Genomic DNA, 22,421 nt, shown 5'->3' with positions numbered 1-22,421 from the left:
AGAAAAAAGAAGTGAAAATGAAAGACGGTAATACAAGTGGAATAAGAAAACATTTTTTTAATGCTCATTCGCAAATTTATGAACTTATATATGCTAATAATGGATCAAAATCAAAACTTACATCGGTAAAATATTTTTTCTCTTTTGAGAAAACTAATTTTTATTATATTAAAGCATAATTATTACATACATTGTTGGAAAATTTGTTGTGTTAAATTTTATAACATAAATCGCATGTCCCAAACGGTCCACTCAAATTTTTGTGTTAATTTAACATAATATGGATGTGTTAAATGGTAACACCGATACTATGTTAAAATATTTCAACAGAAAGGAAATGTAATTCTGATCGTAATTTGAGGTTAATTATGTGTACAATTAACATAACTTTTATGTTGAAGTTAATTTTCCAACAGTGTGTAATAGTTTGGCTTCCTTATAGAGGAATCTTTTTAAGATTAAAAAAATGATGAAGAAGGAATATGCGAATTTCTAATTTGCACATTTATTTTGCTTTCTTTACTTTTATAACCATCGCAATAAATTCAGAGATCATATAATATTATAAAGCTAACCAATAAATAAAATAACTTATTTTTAATAAAAATTAATAAATAAAAAAAATAATTAAATAAATAAATAAATAAATATAAATGATTAAATATATAAATAAATAAATAAGTAAATGTAATATATTATACGTATAGGTATCATTCACGCAAGAACGCTTCTCTGAGATGTTGGTTGATTGGGTTGCAAGAAAATATCTACCATTAAGTTTTTTTGAAGATGATGAAAAACTCAGAAATTATTCACATTTTTAAATAAACAAGCAGTTTTACCTGGTAGAAATAAACTTAAATCTAATGTTCAATCCCAATTTTATAAAAAACAAAAAGCGGTTATTACGATTTTATCAAAACATCAATCAAAAGTTTCATTCACAATTGATAGATGGACATCAATTGCTAATCAATCTTTTTATGGCATAACTGGTCATTTTATTGATATTGATTGGAATTTGAGATAATTAGTTATTGATTTTGTTCCATCAAATGGAAAACATACTGGCCAAGATATAGCAACACTTTTTTATGGAGTCCTAGAACAATTTGGATTGCGTAAAAAAATTAAAAGCATAACTGTCGATAATGCTGCCGCTAATACTACTTTTATGGAAAAACTCTCATATTTAATGAATTCTGCAGATGGGCGAAGTGTTCGATCCTATCAACCAACATTTTCGATGTATGGCGCACATAGCAAACTTAGGAATTCAAGACATGCTTCGTTTGTCAAAAAGTGGTTTGCAAACTGAGAAAGACAATGATTCCTTTAATGAGATTGATGATAATGAAATTGTGGAGGATAACGATAACGATGATGATAGCATTAATGAGAAATGTGTACTTCAGAATTTGCGTATTCTCTTTAAAAAATTAAAGTATTCAGAACAATTGCGAAATAAACTCCATGCTTGCTGCAAGACAACAAATGTCAAACCTATGGCACCGATTTTAGATGTGTCAACGAGGTAAAACTCAACTTTTGAAATGATAAAATCAGCAGTAAAAATAAAACAAGCTATTAATTTACTTTGCGAAAATAATGCAAATATTCAACATCTTTCTATTACAGAAAATGATTTGCAGATATTATGTGCAGTTTTTAAACATCTTCGTATATTTAAACAATTGTCTGACGTTCTTAGTGGTGAAAAGTGATGTGACACTACCACTAGCTGTGCTGACATTTAATCTTTTACTTGACAAAATTGAACAAGTCATTGGAGACATGAATCAAAAACATGATCAATCAGACATAGAATATAATATCCAAACAGCACTTGTTGCTGCTCGCGATAAGCTTGTTAAACATTATCGAAAAATGAATTACATTTACTGTGCAGTATTAATTTTAGATCCGAGGCGTAAAGTAAAAACGTTTAAGTACACCGATTGGAGAAGAGAAATGGAACAAATGTCATTAAAGACATTTTAAAATATTTACAAAAAACACTACTACTAACCAGAAATTAATATACTTAACTTATCGCAGGATGAAGAAGAGAGTAACACATCTGACGATGATTGTATTAATGTAAATAGATTATTTAAAAAAGGGACTAGCATTAATCTTACAAAAAATACTGCATATCGTAATAATCTTTGGAAGCAAGAAATAAAAAATAAATCATTATTTATCTGCTGAACGAGCTGATGCAAAGGAAGATATTCTACAGTGGTGGCATCAACATGAAAAAGTATATCCGACAATGTCTCGAATGGCTAGGGATTTCTTAGCAACACCCGCTACGTCTGTTCCTGCCGAACGATTATTTTCAAGAGCCTCTCTTATTATCCGTAAACACCGTAACAAACACACAAAAGAATCCGCCAAATGGTTGTTATGTTTAAACTCATGGATAACATGTGATTTAGCAAATTATATACATAATTTCATGGAATAATTTCAAAACAATATAATATGTTCTACAATAAATATTATTTTCATAATTATTTGTTTTATAATTAATTTTCTTAATTTCTAAATTGTTTTTTAATTAATTTTTGTCTTAAAATTTAATATCGAGAATAGTAGGGGAGACCGGGGCTAATTTAACACAATTTTTTTAAAGGCAATTTTCAACAATTAATTAAAATTTTCAAGCAAATTTAATGGTACACATTTAAAAAGCGTTCCTTCAGGTACAAAATTGCTTAAGAAAATTTTATTGTACGTCGCTTAGTTTTGCCCTCAGGAAAGGAAAAGTGACGCAAAGGCAAATTTTCAAATTGAAAAATACCGGGGTAAACTCGACACAATTTTTTCAAAGGCAATTTTCAACAATTAATTAAAATTTTCAAGCAAATTTAATGGTACACATTTAAAGAGCGTTCCTTCAGGTACAAAATTGCTTAAGGAAATTTTGCTGTACGTCGCTTAGTTTTGCCCGAAAGCTCGATGAAAGAGTAGACCATTTTCGAGAGATCAGAAAAATTACTTTTCACTATCAAAAACGCTTATGTCGCGTTAAAAATTACACTATAACTCAGAATGTTACCAAATTCCGTTGATAATACTGGCACATGAAGACGCATTTACAGTAGGAAAGGCAAGTTTCTACGATAGATTTAAATTGGCAAAAAGCCTAGTGTCAAGTTTGCCCCGGTGTCGAGTTAGCCCCGGTCTCCCCTATTTATCTCGTTTTTCCGAGAAGAGACGAGAACGAGACGAGACAAGAAAAAACAAATGACAGATAATAGCGTTTAGCCACAGTCGAAGTACCTCCCATCAAGGCTAGACAATTTAATGCAATCTTGTAATTTCTCCTATTAAGTTGCTGTCAATTAATATAAATCACGTTACATATTATTAATAATAAATAAAAGGTAAAAAATATATATATAAATATTACATAAACAGTAACTGGCGAATCCAATGTACATCATTTTGATTTTGATTATAAAAATTTATCATATGTGAAACAACACATCAGATGCGATAAATATAATGGCAAATGTAAATACTCCTGTCGACCTCACTTACGTAAGTAATGACAAATCAGATATATTAGATTGTGCTGCAACAATAATCGATCGACCGTGGCCTTTCGACGCGCGTAACGTTGTATTGTGATATCATCTTTGTTACTGACAGTACGATAATTAAACATATTCAAGAAACAAGTAAAGAAGTGCAAGAATTGATTTCAATTTCGACAAAACTATATGGTGTATACTATAATAGTTTAGTAGATAATAAAGCTGTGATAAATATATCAGTACGACATTATATAGATTTGCTTTGTCGATGATTACGGGTGCTCTAAGCCTTTATTATTTTATATGCAAGGATTTGAATTGTTTTAAATATGGTACATCACATAGGCCACCTATTCCTATATTGAGAAACTAGCTTGATACACCCGTGCTTCGCTACGGTATGCGAAGGATTTTATAATTCACCCTCAAATTTAGATTTGCCCTTTTAGGGGTTGATTAAGGCAAAATCTTAAATGTTTTAAAGCACTTGTATGGGTAACCTTTGTAAACAAAAACCAAGTCGATATCTCAACGGACCTAAGAGATATTGAGAAAGTCGTGAAAACACATTTTACCCCGTTTCATCCCCTTAGGGGTCAAATTTCTAAAAATCCCTTCTTAGTGAGTGCTTACGTTATGGAAACAAAATACTCCTCGAATTTCATGTTTCTAGGTTTAGAGGTTTGGGCTTCGCCCCGGAGGACATATGTAGTAAAACACGCAAATAATCTCCCTCTCTCCCTCTCTCTCTCTCTCTCTCTCTCTTTCCCCCTCCCCTTTTTTTCTCTCTTTCTCTTTCTCTCTCTTTTTCTCTCTCTTCCTCTCTCCCTCTATCCCTTTACTCCTCTCTTCCTCTCCCTCCCTCTCTCTCTGGTGAGTAAGCTGTGTGCACGTCCGTTGTATGGCTCCTATTTCAAGTGGATATATTTCTGCTGCAAGCTGCTTTCGGGCTTTTTTGTTGCAGGTTCAGGCAAGTCTTTTTGTTGCTCGTCACGTGCTGTTATTGGTACGCATCGGGCTATCTCTGATTCTCAGTATTTTGCACGACGAATGTTCTCATTATTACTCTATTATTTCTGAGAATCATTCCATGGAGGATGTTGTCCTCTTCTGCGCATGTGCCTGCCGCTTGATCTGTCCTTTCCTGCACCTGCTGCCCTGCGTGCCGTCGAGTTTGGAGTCGATATCGACGTTTGGCGATCGATAGTGGTGCGATTTCGAGCTGTCTCGTGCACAGTGCGCTCTGGTCCCTGTTAATCAACTACTTAGTCGCGTCGTGTAACTTGAGCTGTCTTATACTCAGTGTACTCACACACCTTCTCTGGCGTGAGTTTTTCGTTTTCATTGCCTATTTGTGTGACGGTAATGCAGCGTTCGTGCTCCAAATGCGGAAAGACAATTGCGAATAATTTGATTGAATGTACATGTAAGAGAGTGTTTCATCCTGTCTGTGTCAAACCTTACGCTGTCACCAGGTACGCCGACGCTTGTTGCAAGTCGTTGCTTGCTTCTACTTTACCTATCACACCTGACAATACTGATCACTCATTTAATTTTACCATGGCGACTCCAGTGAGCGTGGGCGCTCTGTCGCAGTCTCTGTCGCAGTCGCAGTGTGACAATACGACTAATAATCTTTTGCTTCGACTGACCGAGCAGCTGAGTGAGTCGAATGCAAGACTGAGTGAGCAATTGAGCGAATCGAATGCGAAATTCTCTGCTTTTGTAGAAGAGCAGCGGCGAACGAATACTATACTTAATAATAAGCTTGATAAATTAAATTGTGTCGCTAGTTGTGTCGAACGAAATAGCCAGCGCATTGTCGAGTTGGAGCAACGGTGTGATGCTCTTGTGGATGAGATTCGTGCGCTTAGGACGGGTGGTGCGGATTCTCATTCTGTCACGCATGTTCAGTTCGGGAATGAATTAATTATATCGGGAGTGCCTGCCACAATGCCTGTTACCTCTTTAGAATGCGTTCGCAACGTGTTTACTACCTTCGAGATCCCCGAGCTGACGTGTCACATTCTCGGTGTTAGGCCCGTCGCTCGTAAGCCTCTGCCGGTGGCCGCTCGTGACCGTCCCTTACCGATTTCGCCAACGAACTCTTACATCATCACGTTAGCCTCGAGAACTGTTCGTGATGCGGTAATGTCTAAAAAGCGCGCTCTGCGTGCACTCGTGCAGAGAGACATATGTGGCAATGACTCGGGTCGGAGTGTGCATGTGAACGAGCTGCTCCCCAAGGACACCTATGAACTACTGCAGCAAGCAAAGCGTGTGGCTAAAGAAAAGTCTTACGCGTATGTCTGGGTGAGAGGGGGTCGTGTTCACGTCAGGCACTCTGACGGTAAGCCTGCTATTTCGATTAACTCGGTTGCTGATCTCAATAAGCTCGTTTGACATGCTCATTCTGGACACTCATTGCCTTCCGTCGTTTGGCGTGGCTTGATTTCTGAGTCCTCTTGTTTTCGTGTGGCTCAGTTCAACGCCAATTCCCTGCGTGGACACATAGATTATATTAGACTGCATTTTGCTACTCGTTTTTATCATGTCATTTCGGTCTCCGAAACGTGGCTCAATGAGAGCCTCTCCGATGCGGCGGTGGCTTTGGGTGACTACTTTTTGATACGGCATGATCGAGTGGGACGGATGGGCGGTGGGGTGGCGTGTTATGTACATAAATCACTTCAAGCTAAGATTTTGGTCACCTCTAGTAATGTCTGTGAAAATTCACCAAAATATTTTCTCTTAGAAGTTCGTCAACCAGATGGTGTATCGGTGTTATTTGCATCTATTTACAGAAGACCCAAAGGTCTTCTTTTGAACGATTTTGTCGAGTCTCTAAATCGATTCTCCCATCTCTATAAGAACATCATTATTGGTGGTGACTTGAATTGTAATCTAATGTCGACTAACTTTGAGGCAGATTATTTGCGTGAACTCATGTCTAGCCTATCGTTACATATTGTCATTTCTGAGCCTACCCATCATACTGCTACCTCTGATACCTGGATTGATGTGTTGGTGGTGGATGATGTTGAAAAAATCATATCATATATTAAATCTTCAAGTCCCTTCATTGCTGGTCATGATCTGTTAGAGCTGTCAGTGTCACTTGATTGTAAGCTGAGATTCGAGCGTTCTATCTCCCGGAGGAATTACAGGGGCATTGATGGCTCTGAGTTCTGTGATCATCTTCGTTCTATCGCCGGCACAGTACGGGCTCAATTGGACGGGTTGTCTGGGGATGCTGATGTGGATGGAATGTGTGGAGTCCTGTCCAGCAACTTGTTGGGAGTTCTTGATATCTTTGCCCCCGCTCGCGTCCTATCAATTAAGAGGCCTCCTGTACTTTGGCTCACTCCGGAATTGACTGCTTGGTTACAAATTCGTGATCGGTTGTATAGGCGAGCTAAACGTGCCAATAGTCTCCTAGGCTATGCCACATATAGACTTTTCCGTAACCAACTTAATATAGACATTAGGCGTGCTAAGAGTAAATTTTACTACAGTTCTCTCATTGGCATTACAGACCCTGCTAAACTTTGGAGGGAGCTTGCTCGGCTGGGACTTGCAAAACCGACTCTCACTTCTCCTCTACATTTCTTCTCGCCCGGCCAGTTGGGCTCATACTACGTGTCTGTTACAAATGTTCAGCCTGTTTGCACTTATTTTAACTTTATCTCAGCCATTGCTTCGATCTCTCGTCCTTCTGATCGTCCTGAATTTGTTTTCTCGTCTATCTCACCTTGTGAAGTCCTTAAACTTATGTCTGAGAGACCTCTACACTCGTATGCTTCTGGGTCAGATGGCATTCCACTGTATATACTGCGTGTAGCATGGCCGGTTGTTTCGTCGTTGCTTGTGTCCATATTTAATCGCTCGCTTGATACTTCGTTGTTTCCGTCCGAGTGGAAGAAGGCATATATACGTCCGCTTTCTAAGGTTCGTACACCACTATCCCCGTCAGACACAAGACCCATTGCGAATCTACCCGAACTGTCTAAACTAATGGAGAAGATTGTTGCTATGCAAATATTAGACTACCTTAATAAACATGACATACTCAATCCAAGACAGTCTGCATACCGCTCAGGGTTTAACACTCAGTCGGTACTTTTGCGCGTTTGTAATGATATCAAGCGGGGGATTGATGATGGATTCATAACCATCATGATACTGTTTGATTTCAGTAAGGCATTTGACATGGTTCCCCATCTTCTATTGTTTGTTAAACTTAAAGAGATTGGCTTTTCCGATGCTGTTCTTAACTGGATTTTCTCCTACTTAACTGGCCGTTCTCAAGCTGTTATTGACGATGCGGGTAATCTCTCTGAATGGTTATTTACTTCGTCTGGGGTCCCTCAAGGTTCCGTTCTTGGTCCTCTGCTTTTTTCTTTGTTCATCAACGACATATACAAAGTTTTGCGTTATGCATTTCATATGATTTTTGCAGATGATATACAAATCTATCGCCTTTGCTCACCTGCTGATATTCTCAGTGCTCTAGAATTAATTTCTAAGGATGCCCAAGCTCTTTTTAACTATGCTAATAAGAATGGACTTAAACTCAACCCGGCTAAATCCAAAGTCATTATATTTGGAAGTCAAGCGTATGTCAATGCAATTAATCTTAGTAATTTACCACCTATCCTTGTTAACAATACGCCTCTTCCATTTGTGCATGAGGTGAGAAATCTTGGGGTTATGTTTACTTCCGATCTCTCTTGGGCGCGACATATCTCATTGATTTCACAAAGGGTCCATCATGTGTTGCATAATCTCAAGTTTAACAAGGGTTCTCTTTCCACCAATCTTAGAATCAAACTTGTCTCTACTCTGATTATGCCCCACATAGACTACTGTTGCCTAGTGTATCATGGCCTGAGCGATGGGTTGGATACTAAATTGCAGCGACTAATTAACTGCTGTGTTCGTTTTATTTTTAATTTAAAACGTGACGAACATATTACGCCTTACAGGCGTCAGTTAGGTTGGCTTTCTGTTAGGAATAAACGTTTATATTTTCTGGGATGCCAGATATATGGTATTTTGCATTTGTCTTCTCCTACATATTTACGTGAACTGTTTACCTCTCCTGATTCTTCTCTTAGAAGGTCCGATCGCTTGGCTGCTTCCTTCACTTCATCTTTCCATATTCCTGCTCATAGAACTATCACGTACAGAAATTCATTCCAGCTTTCCGCCATATATTTTTGGCACTCACTTCCTAGCAGTATTACATCAGCATCTTCCTTAGCATCATTCAAAGGTCTTCTGCGTCTATTCTTATTTTCATCTGAATTCGAGTGACCACTTCGCTTACGGGTAACCCATGCCATGTTCCCTCTATTTTTGTTTTCGTTACATTTAGTCTTAAATTAATTTTTAAGTTGCGCTAGTTATAAGTTCTTGTTGAATGTTTGCGTTGCATGTAGGCTGAGAGTGTGCCTGTGTATGCTTGGCATTATTATTATTATTATTGTTCTGTATTTCGATTTTTGTATTTTACTTTTTGCCCTTTAGCAGTTGCTCGGGCATATTAAAACTATATCTATCTATCTATCTATCTCTCCCTCTCCCTCTCTTTCTTTCCCTCCCTGTTTTTATATACAACTCTTTGAGATTTGGTCATTTGGAACTGGTTTCCAAAAAGATTGGTAACAAAAAATAGTACACTTTATAGCACTTTCCGGGAAATTTTGTCCCTATTTCATGTATAATTCTTTGAGATTCAATCATCAATTATTTCCCGAAAAATTGAAAAAATTAAAAAAACTGGTTTCTAAAAAAATCGGTAACAAAAACTGTACACATCATGGCGCTCCCCGTAAAATTCTACCCCTATTTCATATATAATTCTTTGCGATTCGGTAAATTAATTCCCAAAAAATTGGAAAAATTTCTGATACCTATTTCCAAAAAGATTGGTAACGAAAAATTATACACATCATGGCAATCCCCGAAAAATTCTACCCTCACTTCATATACAATTCTTCGAGATTCGGTCAATTATTTCCCGAAACATTGAAAGAATTAGAAAAACCGGTTTCCAAAAAATCGATAACAAAAAATTATACACATATTTAAAATTTGAAGGATTTGAAGGAGAAAAACAATTAAATTTTCTTTATAATGTGAACAATTCTTTAAAATTTGGTCAATTATTCCCCGAAAAATTGGAAAAATTTCGGATACCGGTTCTCAAAAAAATTGGTAACACAAAACTATACAGTTTATAGCACTTCCCGGGAAATATTATTTCCCGAAAAATTGAAAAAATTTTGGATACCGGTTCCCAAGAAGATCGGTAACGAAAAACTATACACTCTGTAGCACTCCCCGGAAAATTCTATCCTTGATTCATATACAATTCTTTAAAATTCAATCAATTATTTTCCGAAAAATTGGGGAAATTTCGGATACCGATTTTCAAAAAGATCGGTAATAAAAAACGATACACTCTATAACACTTCCCGGAAAATTCTACCCCTACTTCATATACAATACTTTCAAAACCAGTCGAATAGTTTAAGAGTGCATAAAGGACATACATACATACATACATTCATTTATATATATATATATATATATATATATAGATTTTTTTAATTTTTTTACCCTTATTTTCCTTCTTCAATATCCATTTTCTTTAGATTTTATTTTCCATTTCCATATATTTCTTTTTCCATATATTTTTTTTGACATTTACTAACAACTGACATATACTGAGTGAAATTATCAACTTATTTATATAGAATGTGAGAGCCCGATTAACTTGAAACTTGGTGATTTATGAGTATATGTTCGGCTCGAACTTCTGAACTCGAATTTCTGAGCCGAACATATACTCATAAATGTCACCAAGTTTCAAGGGTAAACCAAAGGATAATGTCGCTGCCCTAGATATAGAGGTCGATGTTGAATCTTAATAACGCGAAAATATACGACGATGCGCCGCGTAGTGTCTATGTCATTTGTCTGTGTTATGTTATGAAGTTGCTGCTTTCACATATTATATGTCAAAACTGATAAATCAGTCACTTTAATTCGTGACTGTCGCGAGCAATTAATTATTTAGTGAAAACTTATTTAGTGCCACCTTTGACGTTATTAAATTTTACAGTCAATACTACTTTCGGATACCAATTTCCAAAAAGATCGGTAACGAAAAATTATACATTCTATAACACTCCCCGAAAAATTCTACCCCTACTTCATATACAATACTTTCAAAACCAATTTCCAAAAAGATACCGATTCCCAAAAAGATCGGCAACGAAAAACTATACAGTTTATAGCACTTCCCGGGAAATTCTACCCCTACTTCATATATAATTTTTTGCGATTCGGTCAATTAATTTCCGAAAAACTTGAAAAAATTTTGATACCGGCTTCCAAAAAATCGGTAACGAAAAATTATACACTTTATAACATTCCCCGGAAAATTCTACCCCCGTTTCATATACAATTCTTTGAGATTCGGTCAATTATTTTCCAAAAATTAAAAAAAATTAAAAAAACCGGTTTCCAGAAAATCGGTAACAAAAAACTATACACATTATGACACTCCCCGGGAAATTCTACTCCTGTTTCATATATATTTCTTTGAAATTCGGTCAATTATTTCCCGAAAAAATGAAAAAATGTCGAATACCGGTTCCCAAAAAGATCGGTAATGAAAAATTATACACTTTATAGCACTCCCCGAAAAATTCTACCCCTGTTTGATCTACTTTCATCGTTTCCTTACTTACTCGGTTAGGCGGAGCGCGTGCCCCGAGGGTTTCGTGCCCCGGCGGTCACGGTGTTCTAGAGCCAAGCGTGTCAGAGTGGCGTGAGGCTTCGCGGCCGATCGCCGTTAATACTCCCGCGTGATCCGATTCGAGGACACTGCCAGGCGGGGAGTTTGACTGGGGCGGTACATCTGTCAAAGAATAACGCAGGTGTCCTAAGGCCAGCTCAGCGAGGACAGAAACCTCGCGTAGAGCAAAAGGGCAAAAGCTGGCTTGATCTCGATGTTCAGTACGCATAGAGACTGCGAAAGCACGGCCTATCGATCCTTTTGGCTTGAAGAGTTTTCAGCAAGAGGTGTCAGAAAAGTTACCACAGGGATAACTGGCTTGTGGCGGCCAAGCGTTCATAGCGACGTCGCTTTTTGATCCTTCGACGACGATTAAATTATTCATTGAAATTTGGTGAATTATTTCTCGAAAAATTAAAAGAATTAGAAAAACCGGTTTACAGAAAATCGGTAACAAAAAACTGTACACATAGTGGCACTCCCCGGAAAATTCTACCCCTATTTCATATACTTTTGGTAAAAATTCGGTTCAGGGGTTTGGGCTGGGCGTTGATGAGTGAGTGAGTGAGTGAGTGAGTCAGTCAGGACATTTTCCTTTATATATATAGATATGGGAGTATATATCGGTCTTTATAATACGTCTTCAGGCCGAACTTGTCAAAGATATTTACAACCTACATCCTGAAGCCAAATACACTGCAATACATGATATTACCAAATCACTTATAATAATTTGCGAGCTTATTAAATGCGTCACATTAAATCACTATAATGAGGTGAGTGCTACTTGCGTTTTTGGTATCAATGTTGATTCTATTAGAAACTCAGAGAACGAATTCTATATGTATATGGCAAAGAGGCGATCACTTTTAACATTGTTTCCTTAATAAAGTTATACATAAAAACAAAAAATGATAATGGTATTGTTTGTCCTGACAAATTGATGATGGAAAACAGAAGCAAAGAGGTTCGGAATTAATTGAATGGTAGAATCGATGATGTGGTATTCATCAGATACTTACCTTGTTCTTCTGTAGCTTTGACGTTAATGTATTTTGCCGCTCGTGAAATTGCGGATTAACCTAGATATACGAAAAACTTCGAAAGATATCGACGAGGTCTTAGGATTGTGACGTGACAAATGTCACGTTCCTCACCCCAGATAGGAGCTCGGCCGAGGGAGGCGTCAGGGATGGTGCCTCCGCCCGAGCGAACATTTAGGTTAGGATTAAGATCTCTTGCGAGCGTTACAGGTCGAGGGAGTGCGGAGCAGATGGCCAGGGTCACGGAATTGTAACGGCGTATACCGCATCGAGGGACTTACGGCTGGACAACCAGAGGCTTCCGAGGGCGGACGGTCGACGGGCGGGTCACGCTGGAGCCCACAACCGGAAAATCAGCTGGCCTGTCAAGGCGTCACCAGCGGCGCGAGAGCACTGCAGCCCGAATACGGAGGACCCGAAAAGGGGGACGCCCCGACGAAGGTTCCCGTCAAGGAACGGGGCCACCTCCGGTGTACCGCCCCCGTTCGACGAGCCAAGGCCCGGCCAGCCTGGCCGTCGAGGAACCGGACCATGATTCGCGGCCTGGACAGCCGGTCTCACGTAGGCGGACTTTAAACCAACCGCCGGCGGATGGGAGCAGTGACAAGGGGCGCCCTAGTGCGGCGCGGCGGTCGCCTAGGGGGATCGCTGGCAGGCCAGGGCGCAGCACCGACCAGACTAGGGAAACCGGCGCGCGCGGGCCCAGCGTGGTCCCGCCGGACCGAAGGAACGCCACTGTCGTGCGAGCCGCCATCCCGGCAACATCCAGCCCTGCGAGCCGAGCGACGAGCTGCCGGAACAGGAAGAATTTGTAAGGCCACTGCTCAGCCTTCCTCGAAGTAAGATCGCGGTAATACCTAAGCTCTCCCGGGAGTCGCGTTGTGCCGCGGTAATGTATGAAATCAACCGTAATTGAAGAATACCGAGTGCCATACCGCGAGAGGGCCCGCGCGACAAAGTGATCGCAAGTGCCCGTCTCGGGGATGCGAACGTACGGCCGCCGACAGTCAGCGTGCTTGTGGTTTCGTTTTGTGTGATTTCGTTTCGCGTAATTTTGTTGCGGGTGATTTCGTTTCGTGTAATTTCGTTGCGTGTACTTTCGTTGCGGGCAATTTCGTCGCGTGGAATTTCATGATCGCCGTTGGCTTAACCGTGCCGTAGTTTTGAGAAGGGGCTCTCGCGCGTGAAAGGGTCTCGTAGTTATCGTTGCTGGTTAAATTTGTGCCATTTGTAATTAGCTATCCGTGCGTTTCATCGGGATTAATGGCCCACGGCTGTGTCGAGTTGACGGGTGAGGCCGTTCGTGCGTCTCGAGGGGAGAGAAGATCCCCAGCGTTGTCGCGGCAGACCGTAAGGAAATTGCGTTAATTGTTTAATTGTTAGACGTAGACGTTTCGAGTATTTCGCGTTTGACCGTCCGGGTATAATTCGCTGCAACTTATGTCGGGGAATACGAATTCGATCGGGATTGCCGTGCAGTTCGGCGACGGAATGAGTATCGCGCTCGTGGGGTGACACGTGGCGCGTACTCGAATTTTGCTTGTTCGCCGTGGAACACGTTACCCTCCACATGTTATCTGCTTTAACTGAAATACAATTTTATATTCTTTGTTATTTGCGTGTGATGATTGCGCTACGCTCCCTCTCCTATTCCAACCGCCGTTAATCAAAGAAACCCACGCCTGAGAATACTGCGATCTCGTGCATTGTGGTGCGAGGAATCGCACCTGGCGCCCAACATTACATCTTAAAAGTACTCAGTCGAGCTATCATCGGGGTTTCGGAGAGGAAGATCGCAAATTCTAAGGAGATCTAGTGAAGAAAGCGACGGCGCGCTCCTTTACGGCCGGCGAGACCGTGAGGACATTGTCGTCATCGTCACAGGGTAAACAAATGGGCATCTCATGAAACAATTAATAGCATGGAATATTTAAATGCTGTGATTAACGAAGCTCTCAGAATGTATCCAGTTATTATATACCTACCTATATACAGGGTGTTTGATATAAAAGTAACCACCCGAATAGGGGGAGTAGATTGAGTCAAACTAAAAAGAAAAGTCTGGTACCATTTTGCAAAATTCGCAATAGTTAACGAGTTATTAAATAAAACGTTTGAGCGAATGAGCGCACAAGGAGCGATAGGAGCGATAAAAGCGGGCCTCGGCGGCTGGCTGGGCTGGCACGGTGCCCGGCGCGCGGCGAGCGGTGGGGATCGAGAGACGAGCGGCGAGCGGGGCGCGGCGCGGCGCGGCGAACGTCGAGCGACAGATGTTATACACTGCGGCGAAAAAGTATTAGAGCCAGCCCATACTAAACTTACGATAATTCCTTCGCGTAAACGGGATTTTCCTTCGCGTAAACGGGATTTTGTAGTAACTTACAATAATTTACTCCGCGTAAACGAGTGAAATATCGTAAGTTACTACAGAAGTAACGCGCTCGCGTAAACGTAGTAACAGTAGATGGCACACGTATTGCATAGGCATTGCCGTAGCGTCTTACGCCTTAGATAATATTAATTAGTTTAGTTTGAATTATGTGTAATAAAAACATTTAATTTTAGTAAATTTAATTATTTTGCATGTCAAAGTTTACGAGGTTTACCACAAGCTTTACTTTAACTTTTGTTTATGTTAGAATAACTTTAATGGTGCGTGTCCACCTGCGAGTAAAACTCTCGAGAGTAGCTCTCGAGATTGATTCCCGCAAATGGACATATTCCTAAAGAGTACCTATAACGGAGAATGAATCGCAGCTCTCGGTGAGCAAACTTTTCAAGACCTACTCGCAAATCGACACGACGTTATTTTACTCTCGGAGATCAGCTCGCCAAGCTCGAACGCTGTTCGTATTTTGAGAGCTACATAATGACACAAAGAAACTTATTGAATAATGCGGAAATCATGAACCATTGTAGAATATTACTGTGACAGAAATAAAAGTTTTTTTAATTTTTATGTTTTGCGAATAAAGTGCGAAAAATTCATAATTTAAAGAATTAGATAAGAATATTTTTAATACATTCTCTTATTACTTGGTCAATAATTAGTTACACTTTAGTTTTACATACTTTGCACGTTTTAGTTACAGTTCTGAAATTAAATACATTTTTACATCGCAAATTAAGTACATTAAAAAAAAATTATTTAATATTTACATGTAAAAATCTAACATCAAAATATTTCGCAAACAGAAAACTAAATAATAATATCACACTATGTATTCCACTTCACAATTTGTAAGTCTGTAGAAACTTTTAATTGTTGGAAATCTTCAATCTTAAGCTCTCTAATTTAGAGCAGATCCGACACCTGCGATCAATTCATTGCTTGACCCAGAAGGTCTTTTTGTTGTTGTCACCACTCTCAATCAACTAAAAAAAATTGAGAGATATTCTCGAGAGTTTTAAGGCGCGTGTCCATCTGCGAGTAAAACTCTCCAAAGTAGCTCTCGAAAGTTATTCTGACACTGTCCATTTGAGAGTAATTTTTCTGACATTGTACTCTTGCGAGCATCTCGTGAGAATCCAGAGAGTATTCTTTCGGAGAGTTCTCTCAAAACTGTGTCCACTTACGTACTTTTTTAGTCGATCTCTGAGAGTGGTAACATTATAATGTCTCGTAAACGAAGAGACTTGCGGCTACTATAGTGGCTAGCATTATTTTAAAAAGAAAAAGTGTTTGAAATCAACGTATAAAGAGAGAGAGAGAGAGATTGTGTTGGTGCAGCCATCTATGGCGTTCATCTTGCGGTAGGTCGGAACGCTCGAATGTGTGTGTGTGCGCGAAAACAGGGCCCGACCGTTCGAGAACGGCCGAGCGCGGGCTTCCCGCGCGCTTGCGTGAGCATGTTAGGAGGGGCGCGCAGCCCGGGCGAGCGAGCAGCGAGCATTCGTCTCCCAGATATCGTGCGTGATACATCGTGCGTTATACATAAAATTCGAGTCGCATAATTGCATCATCTTTTCGCAGTTAAGTCGTAAAGTATTTGAGATCGGCCTATCCGTGTGCAATAAATAAGAAAATTGTGAAACATATACGGATCGGAAAAAGACAACAACGATCGTCACTGAGAGGAAGCCTGCGAGATACATCCTGGCGAGCCATGCCGGCACGTGGAAGGTTCGAGGAAGGCAGCCATTTTCTGGAACGTTCGAGAGAACCTTTCGGCATGAGATAAAACGCCCTTTCGAAGTCGTGGATAAACGAGGTTTTGGCTTGGTATTTTCGAGATATACTCGTGTATGAACTTCTTACGTGATGTTATCATAAAACTAAAGGTAACCTGTTTAAATATATTTTAGTGGTAACGTTAGATATCGTCTATCGTTACGTGAGTGGAAGCGTTAGATTTCGTCTACCGTTACGAGAGTGGAAACGTTAGACTTCGTCTACCGTTACGAGAGTGGAAACGTTAGTTTTCATCTAACGTTGCGAGAGTGAGAATCTCTCCTCTCAAGGTTACCCTTTGAACTGACAATTCGCAGAAATCACGAGAGCAAGCGAAAGGAAAACTTCCTCGTCTTTTGAAAAGAGATTAAAAGTTTATTTCGAGTCTAATTGTAACACTGAGCTCAGTCTAAAGTATATTAAATAATTAATCCTTTGGTTGCAACCATTTTAGTTACAAGGAAAACGTTTATTTCTTTTTTTCATACGATTGTTTCATTGTAATTGATTCTGTCATATTCTTTATCGTCTATTACTTTAATTTGCGCACATTCGTTACACTTACTTGTATTACGTACTAAATGAGAATGCGTTCTTTGCGAAATATAAAGATCGTTCCTGGCATAGTAATAACACTATCGAATAACCGTTTCCGTGCGTTGCTATATAAGTTCTTATTCAATTACTTTATAATCTTTTAATAAATATCTTGCGAATTATTAGTTATCTAGTATTACGTTCATGCTGTGGTGAATTAATGTGTCAATCAAAGACTGCTTAGTACAAGATTTAGTCTAGTAAATTCAGTGAGAAACTTAGCGCTTACGTTTCTGTTGTTGCTCATGTCATGTATATAGCTTATGTGGTAGTAATCGCTCATGATATAGTATAATGCTTTGCCGAGATTTCGACACTTATTTAGTAATACTTAATCAGTATTAACATTACAAATAACATCACTGAATAGACTGATGATAGTAATTCGTTATTTGAAATAAAAGATTGATGCATTATTTCCCAGATTATATAAATTCTATCTGAAGTGACATTCTTGTATTAATTGATTTATGTTTATGTTTCAAACGATCCTTTCTTTAGAGAAGAACCACTGATTCTAAGCTTGACTACGTCAAGAGAAATTATACGAGAACCTACTATGACAATTCTTCTTGCAATGAAGATTTTATATGATAAAGAAATACCTCAGTAAAACCTCAAAGTATATTATGATACATATTTAAAGAAAGGGCTGTTCTATAATAACCATTTATTTGGCTCTTTTATGCATTTGAGACATTTATTGTACTTATATTGTATTTTTATATTACCGATGTATAATTCTGTTCACGAATACTGGGAAGGTTTTAGGGCAGTTTCCCTTCTCCTATGCAACAAATGTTGGTATTTTTTGTATAGTTCTGCCCACTTTAAACTTTTGATTTGAATTACATATAAATCACGAAACGCAATCTCTCTTTCAGTAAACGGATTCTTTTCATTTGTTCCTTCCTCATCTGACTCTTGAGATCAGGCTTGTGCGCGAGCTTGTGCAAACAAAAAAGGTGTTAAAAACAACAAAAAGACCTTCTGGGTCAAGCAATGGATTGATCGCAGGTGTCGGATCTGCTCTAAATTAGAGAGCTTAAGATTGAAGATTTCCAACAATTAAAAGTTTCTACAGACTTACAAATTGTGAAGTGGAATACATAGTGCGATATTATTATTTAGTTTTCTGTTTGCGAAATATCTTGATGTTAGATTTTTACATGTAAATAATAAATAATTTTTTTTTTTTAATGTACTTAATTTGCGATGTAAAAATGTATTTAATTTCAGCACTGTAACTAAAACGTGCAAAGTATGTAAAACTAAAGTGTAACTAATTATTGACCAAGTAATAAGAGAATGTATTAAAAATATTCTTATCTAATTCTTTAAATTATGAATTTTTCGCACTTTATTCGCAAAACATAAAAATTAAAAAAAACTTTTATTTCTGTCACAGTAGTATTCTACAATGGTTCATGATTTCCGCATTATTCAATAAGTTCTTTTGTGTCATCATGTAGCTCTCAAAATACGAACAGCGTTCGAGCTTGGCGAGCTGATCTCCGAGAGTAAAATAACGTCGTGTCGATTTGCGAGTAGGTCTTGAAAAGTTCGCTCGCCGAGAGCTGCAATTCATTCTCCGTTATAGGTACTCTTTAGGAATATGTCTATTTGCGAGAATCAATCTCGAGAGCTATTCTCGAGAGTTTTACTCGCAGGTGGACACGCACCATTAAAGTTATTCTAACATAAACAAAAGTTAAAGTAAAGCTTGTGGTAAACCTCGTAAACTTTGACATGCAAAATAATTAAATTTACTAAAATTAAATGTTTTTATTACACATAATTCAAGCTAAACTAATTAATATTATCTAAAGCGTAAGACGCTACGGCAATGCCTATGCAATACGTGTGCTACCTACTGTTACTACGTTTACGCGAGCGCGTTACTTCTGTAGTAACTTACGATAATTCACTCGTTTACGCGAAGTAAATTATTGTAAGTTACTACAAAATCCCGTTTACGCGAAGGAATTATCGTAAGTTTAGTATGGGCTGGCTTTAATACTTTTTCGCCGCAGTGTATAACATCTGTCGCTCGACGTTCGCCGCGCCGCGCCGCGCCCCGCTCGCCGCTCGTCTCTCGGCCCCCACCGCTCGCCGCGCGCCGGGCACCGTGCCAGCCCAGCCAGCCGCCGAGGCCCGCCTCTATCGCTCCTTGTGCGCTCATTCGCTCAGACGTTTTATTTAATTACTCGTTAACTATTGCGAATTTTGCAAAATGGTACCAGACTTTTTTTTTTCAGATTGACCCAATCTACTCCCCCTATTCGGGTGAATATTTTTATATCAAACACCCTGTATAATAATAGATAGATTATGCATAAAAGACTTTGAGCTCCTACCGCGGCATTACCAGGGATGAAACTAATTTCTATAAAGGAAGGATAAGGCATATGGATACTGGTTTATAGTCTTATGAACATGATGCTAAATACTTTGAAAAGTCAGAAAAGTTTGATCCCGAGCGGTTTCTTGGTGAACCGTAAAGATATGCTTCAATACGAAACCTGAAGGTGGTTTCTGGCTAAAAATGTTACCCTAAGGAAAAATTATGTTATATTCTTACAGCTAATCTTGTCAGTGGAATAGATGTGAAAAAATTTTAATAATTTTATGATTTCTTGCAAATTTGGAAATAAAAGACATTTTAATATAAAATAATAATTTCTGCTATTTTGTTAATTAATAACGTCCCAAAATAACATTAATTTAAAAAAAAATAATTTGTAAAATTGTTTAAGTTTTTCAAAATACACATATGTTATTTATACACATGCAATCTTACAATTAAAAAATTTGGTAATTATGCAGTATAGGGGAAGCACCTCCGATGACCTTGACCTTGACATATGTTGTCAAGGTCACCCTTCTGAGTGACCTTCAGAAGGTTTTAGCCGTCGCTCGTTTTTTATAAAAAGTTATAAACAAAAAAAGTTTTGAAAATATAGCAGTTATTTTAAGTACTGAGAGGCATAAACGACTAATATTACGTTTTTCTTTAAAGTAGAAAATACTTTATTACGCGAAAAAATCGCTGCTTTACCAAAACACAACATTTAAAGCAGTAAATCGTACCTATGTAGGTTAGTGACGCGCTTTAAAAGTATTTAAGTGTTTAAAGCGCGTCAACTAACCTATATATGCACCTATATATGCTATATTTTCCAAACTTTTTTTGTTAATAACTTTTTAACAAATAGCGAGCGACGGCTAAAACTTTCTGAAGGTCACTCGTGGTCATGACCTTGACAACATATGTCAAGGTCAAGGTCATCGGAGGTGCTTCCCCTATACTGCATAATTAAAAAAAATTTTATATTAAAGCAAATTTATATATATATATATATATATATATATATATATATATATATATATAACAAAGTCGGGTTAGTTACACCATTTATAACTCAAGAACGGCTGGACAGATTTTAATGATCTATGATTTGTTGGATTTGTCTCCGCCCCGAATAGCAGAATAACAAAAAAAAAAAAAAAAAAAAAAAAATAATTAATCTAGAAAGATATCCAAATACACATAGAAAAATACCGGGGCCGGGGCGAAGCCCGGCGGGGCATGCTACTTTTTGATATATTAAAATAAAATAGCATTTACAAAAGTCAAGTTTGCTCAAAATATAATCATATGTTTTTATATAACATATTATCATTTTAATTTCAGATGAAATAGAAAACAACGATGCCAAAATGAACACAAAAGAAGACATTTCTTTCTTAATTATCCAGCAAAAAGATGTTTACGTTGCTGCAAGTTTAACAAACAATGATACGTGCATTAGAAATGTTTTTATTATAGGTAATTATTTTATCTTTAAAACGTATTTCAGGTAAAAAAGAAATCATAAAAGAGGTTAATATCATGAATTAAATATCATTTCTCATGTTGCAATCTTATTATTGATCGTTTTGTGATGCAAATTACTTTTCTTTGTAATAACTGTACAATTATTGTTATTATAGTAATTATACTTATACTTATACTTTTCCACTGCATTTTTGTGCGATTTTTGTAAGAAATATTTTTATAATTTTTTCCATTGAGATAACGACGTATTATGCATCACATAAAAGCGTTATTGAAAATAGTTTAAGCAAACAATTACATTATAAATTAGAAGCAAAAATTAATTATACATTAATACAAGTACAAAAATATTATATGGAAAAAATTATGTTAGAATAATAAAAGTCAGAGATTAGTTAATTGCAGGACATTATTTTATTACAAAATCTATGAGTCTATATGTATATAATGTAACATATACGCCTTTGAATGTTACGTAGTGTTTAGTTCCATTAAATCACTGTCTAAATATTATTTTACGTGTTACGTCATACTGCGCAATAGACCCCTTCTTGTAATACGTGACACATATAACAGAAAGATTAGTTGTCGCAGCAGCAGTTGACCATTATAGCTTGACGTATAGTGTCATATTGATCAAATTTATCGGTATTTTAATAATATTTGAATAACAGTGTTGTTTTTACTTTTTTTTTTAAATTCAGTTCAATCGCGTATACAGTTATCAGCATGATATATATAATCATTTTGTCGATGATAACGGTTATTCTAGAGGTCTCTATTACATTCTCTACAAGAATTTAAATTAAAAAAAAAAAACATGGAGTACCATGTGCAAAACCTTTACCGTTACTGGGAAACATGGGACCGACACTATTCCGTCGGAAATCCATTGCTGATCTTGTAAAGTCGACGTATGATTTTGTTGAAAATACCACCACGCCTGCGCACGCGATACTACTAGGGACTTGCGCTTGATTCCCGTCGGGCGCTTTCGCCGAGTGTCGGGCCCTTTCGGTTTTGGAGCGGACGCCGGTTACCCCGCGCAATCACTTGCCATCAAGCGTGCTACCGTGTAAGAGTCGCGGATTCTAACTCTCATTGTTACTTGGACGTAATAAATGTACATATCCAAAATTGAGAGGAATAATTATTTCTCGACCACAACCGCGAAGCAATCGTTCCGTGGACAAGTGGTGGCAACAGCCAGACGTCACAAGAAGTCAAAATCAATCATAAATTTGGTCCTTCGAGCCGGATTCCGGCAGATTTCCGCCATTATGTCGAGGAACGTTCGAGAAGTTCTCGCACGTGGCAAGTCAACCCCACGACACACATAGACGCGGGGCTGCAGGTTTCCACTGGGGAAGGCTAGCTGCACGATCTGGCACGTCACGAAATCGTGCACAGATACGAGCAC

This window comes from Temnothorax americanus, unplaced genomic scaffold, assembly GCF_048541705.1.
Source record: "Temnothorax americanus isolate GAGA-0224 unplaced genomic scaffold, ASM4854170v1 Scaffold128, whole genome shotgun sequence".
Lineage (NCBI taxonomy): Eukaryota > Metazoa > Arthropoda > Insecta > Hymenoptera > Formicidae > Temnothorax > Temnothorax americanus.
This window is presented reverse-complemented; position numbering follows the sequence as displayed.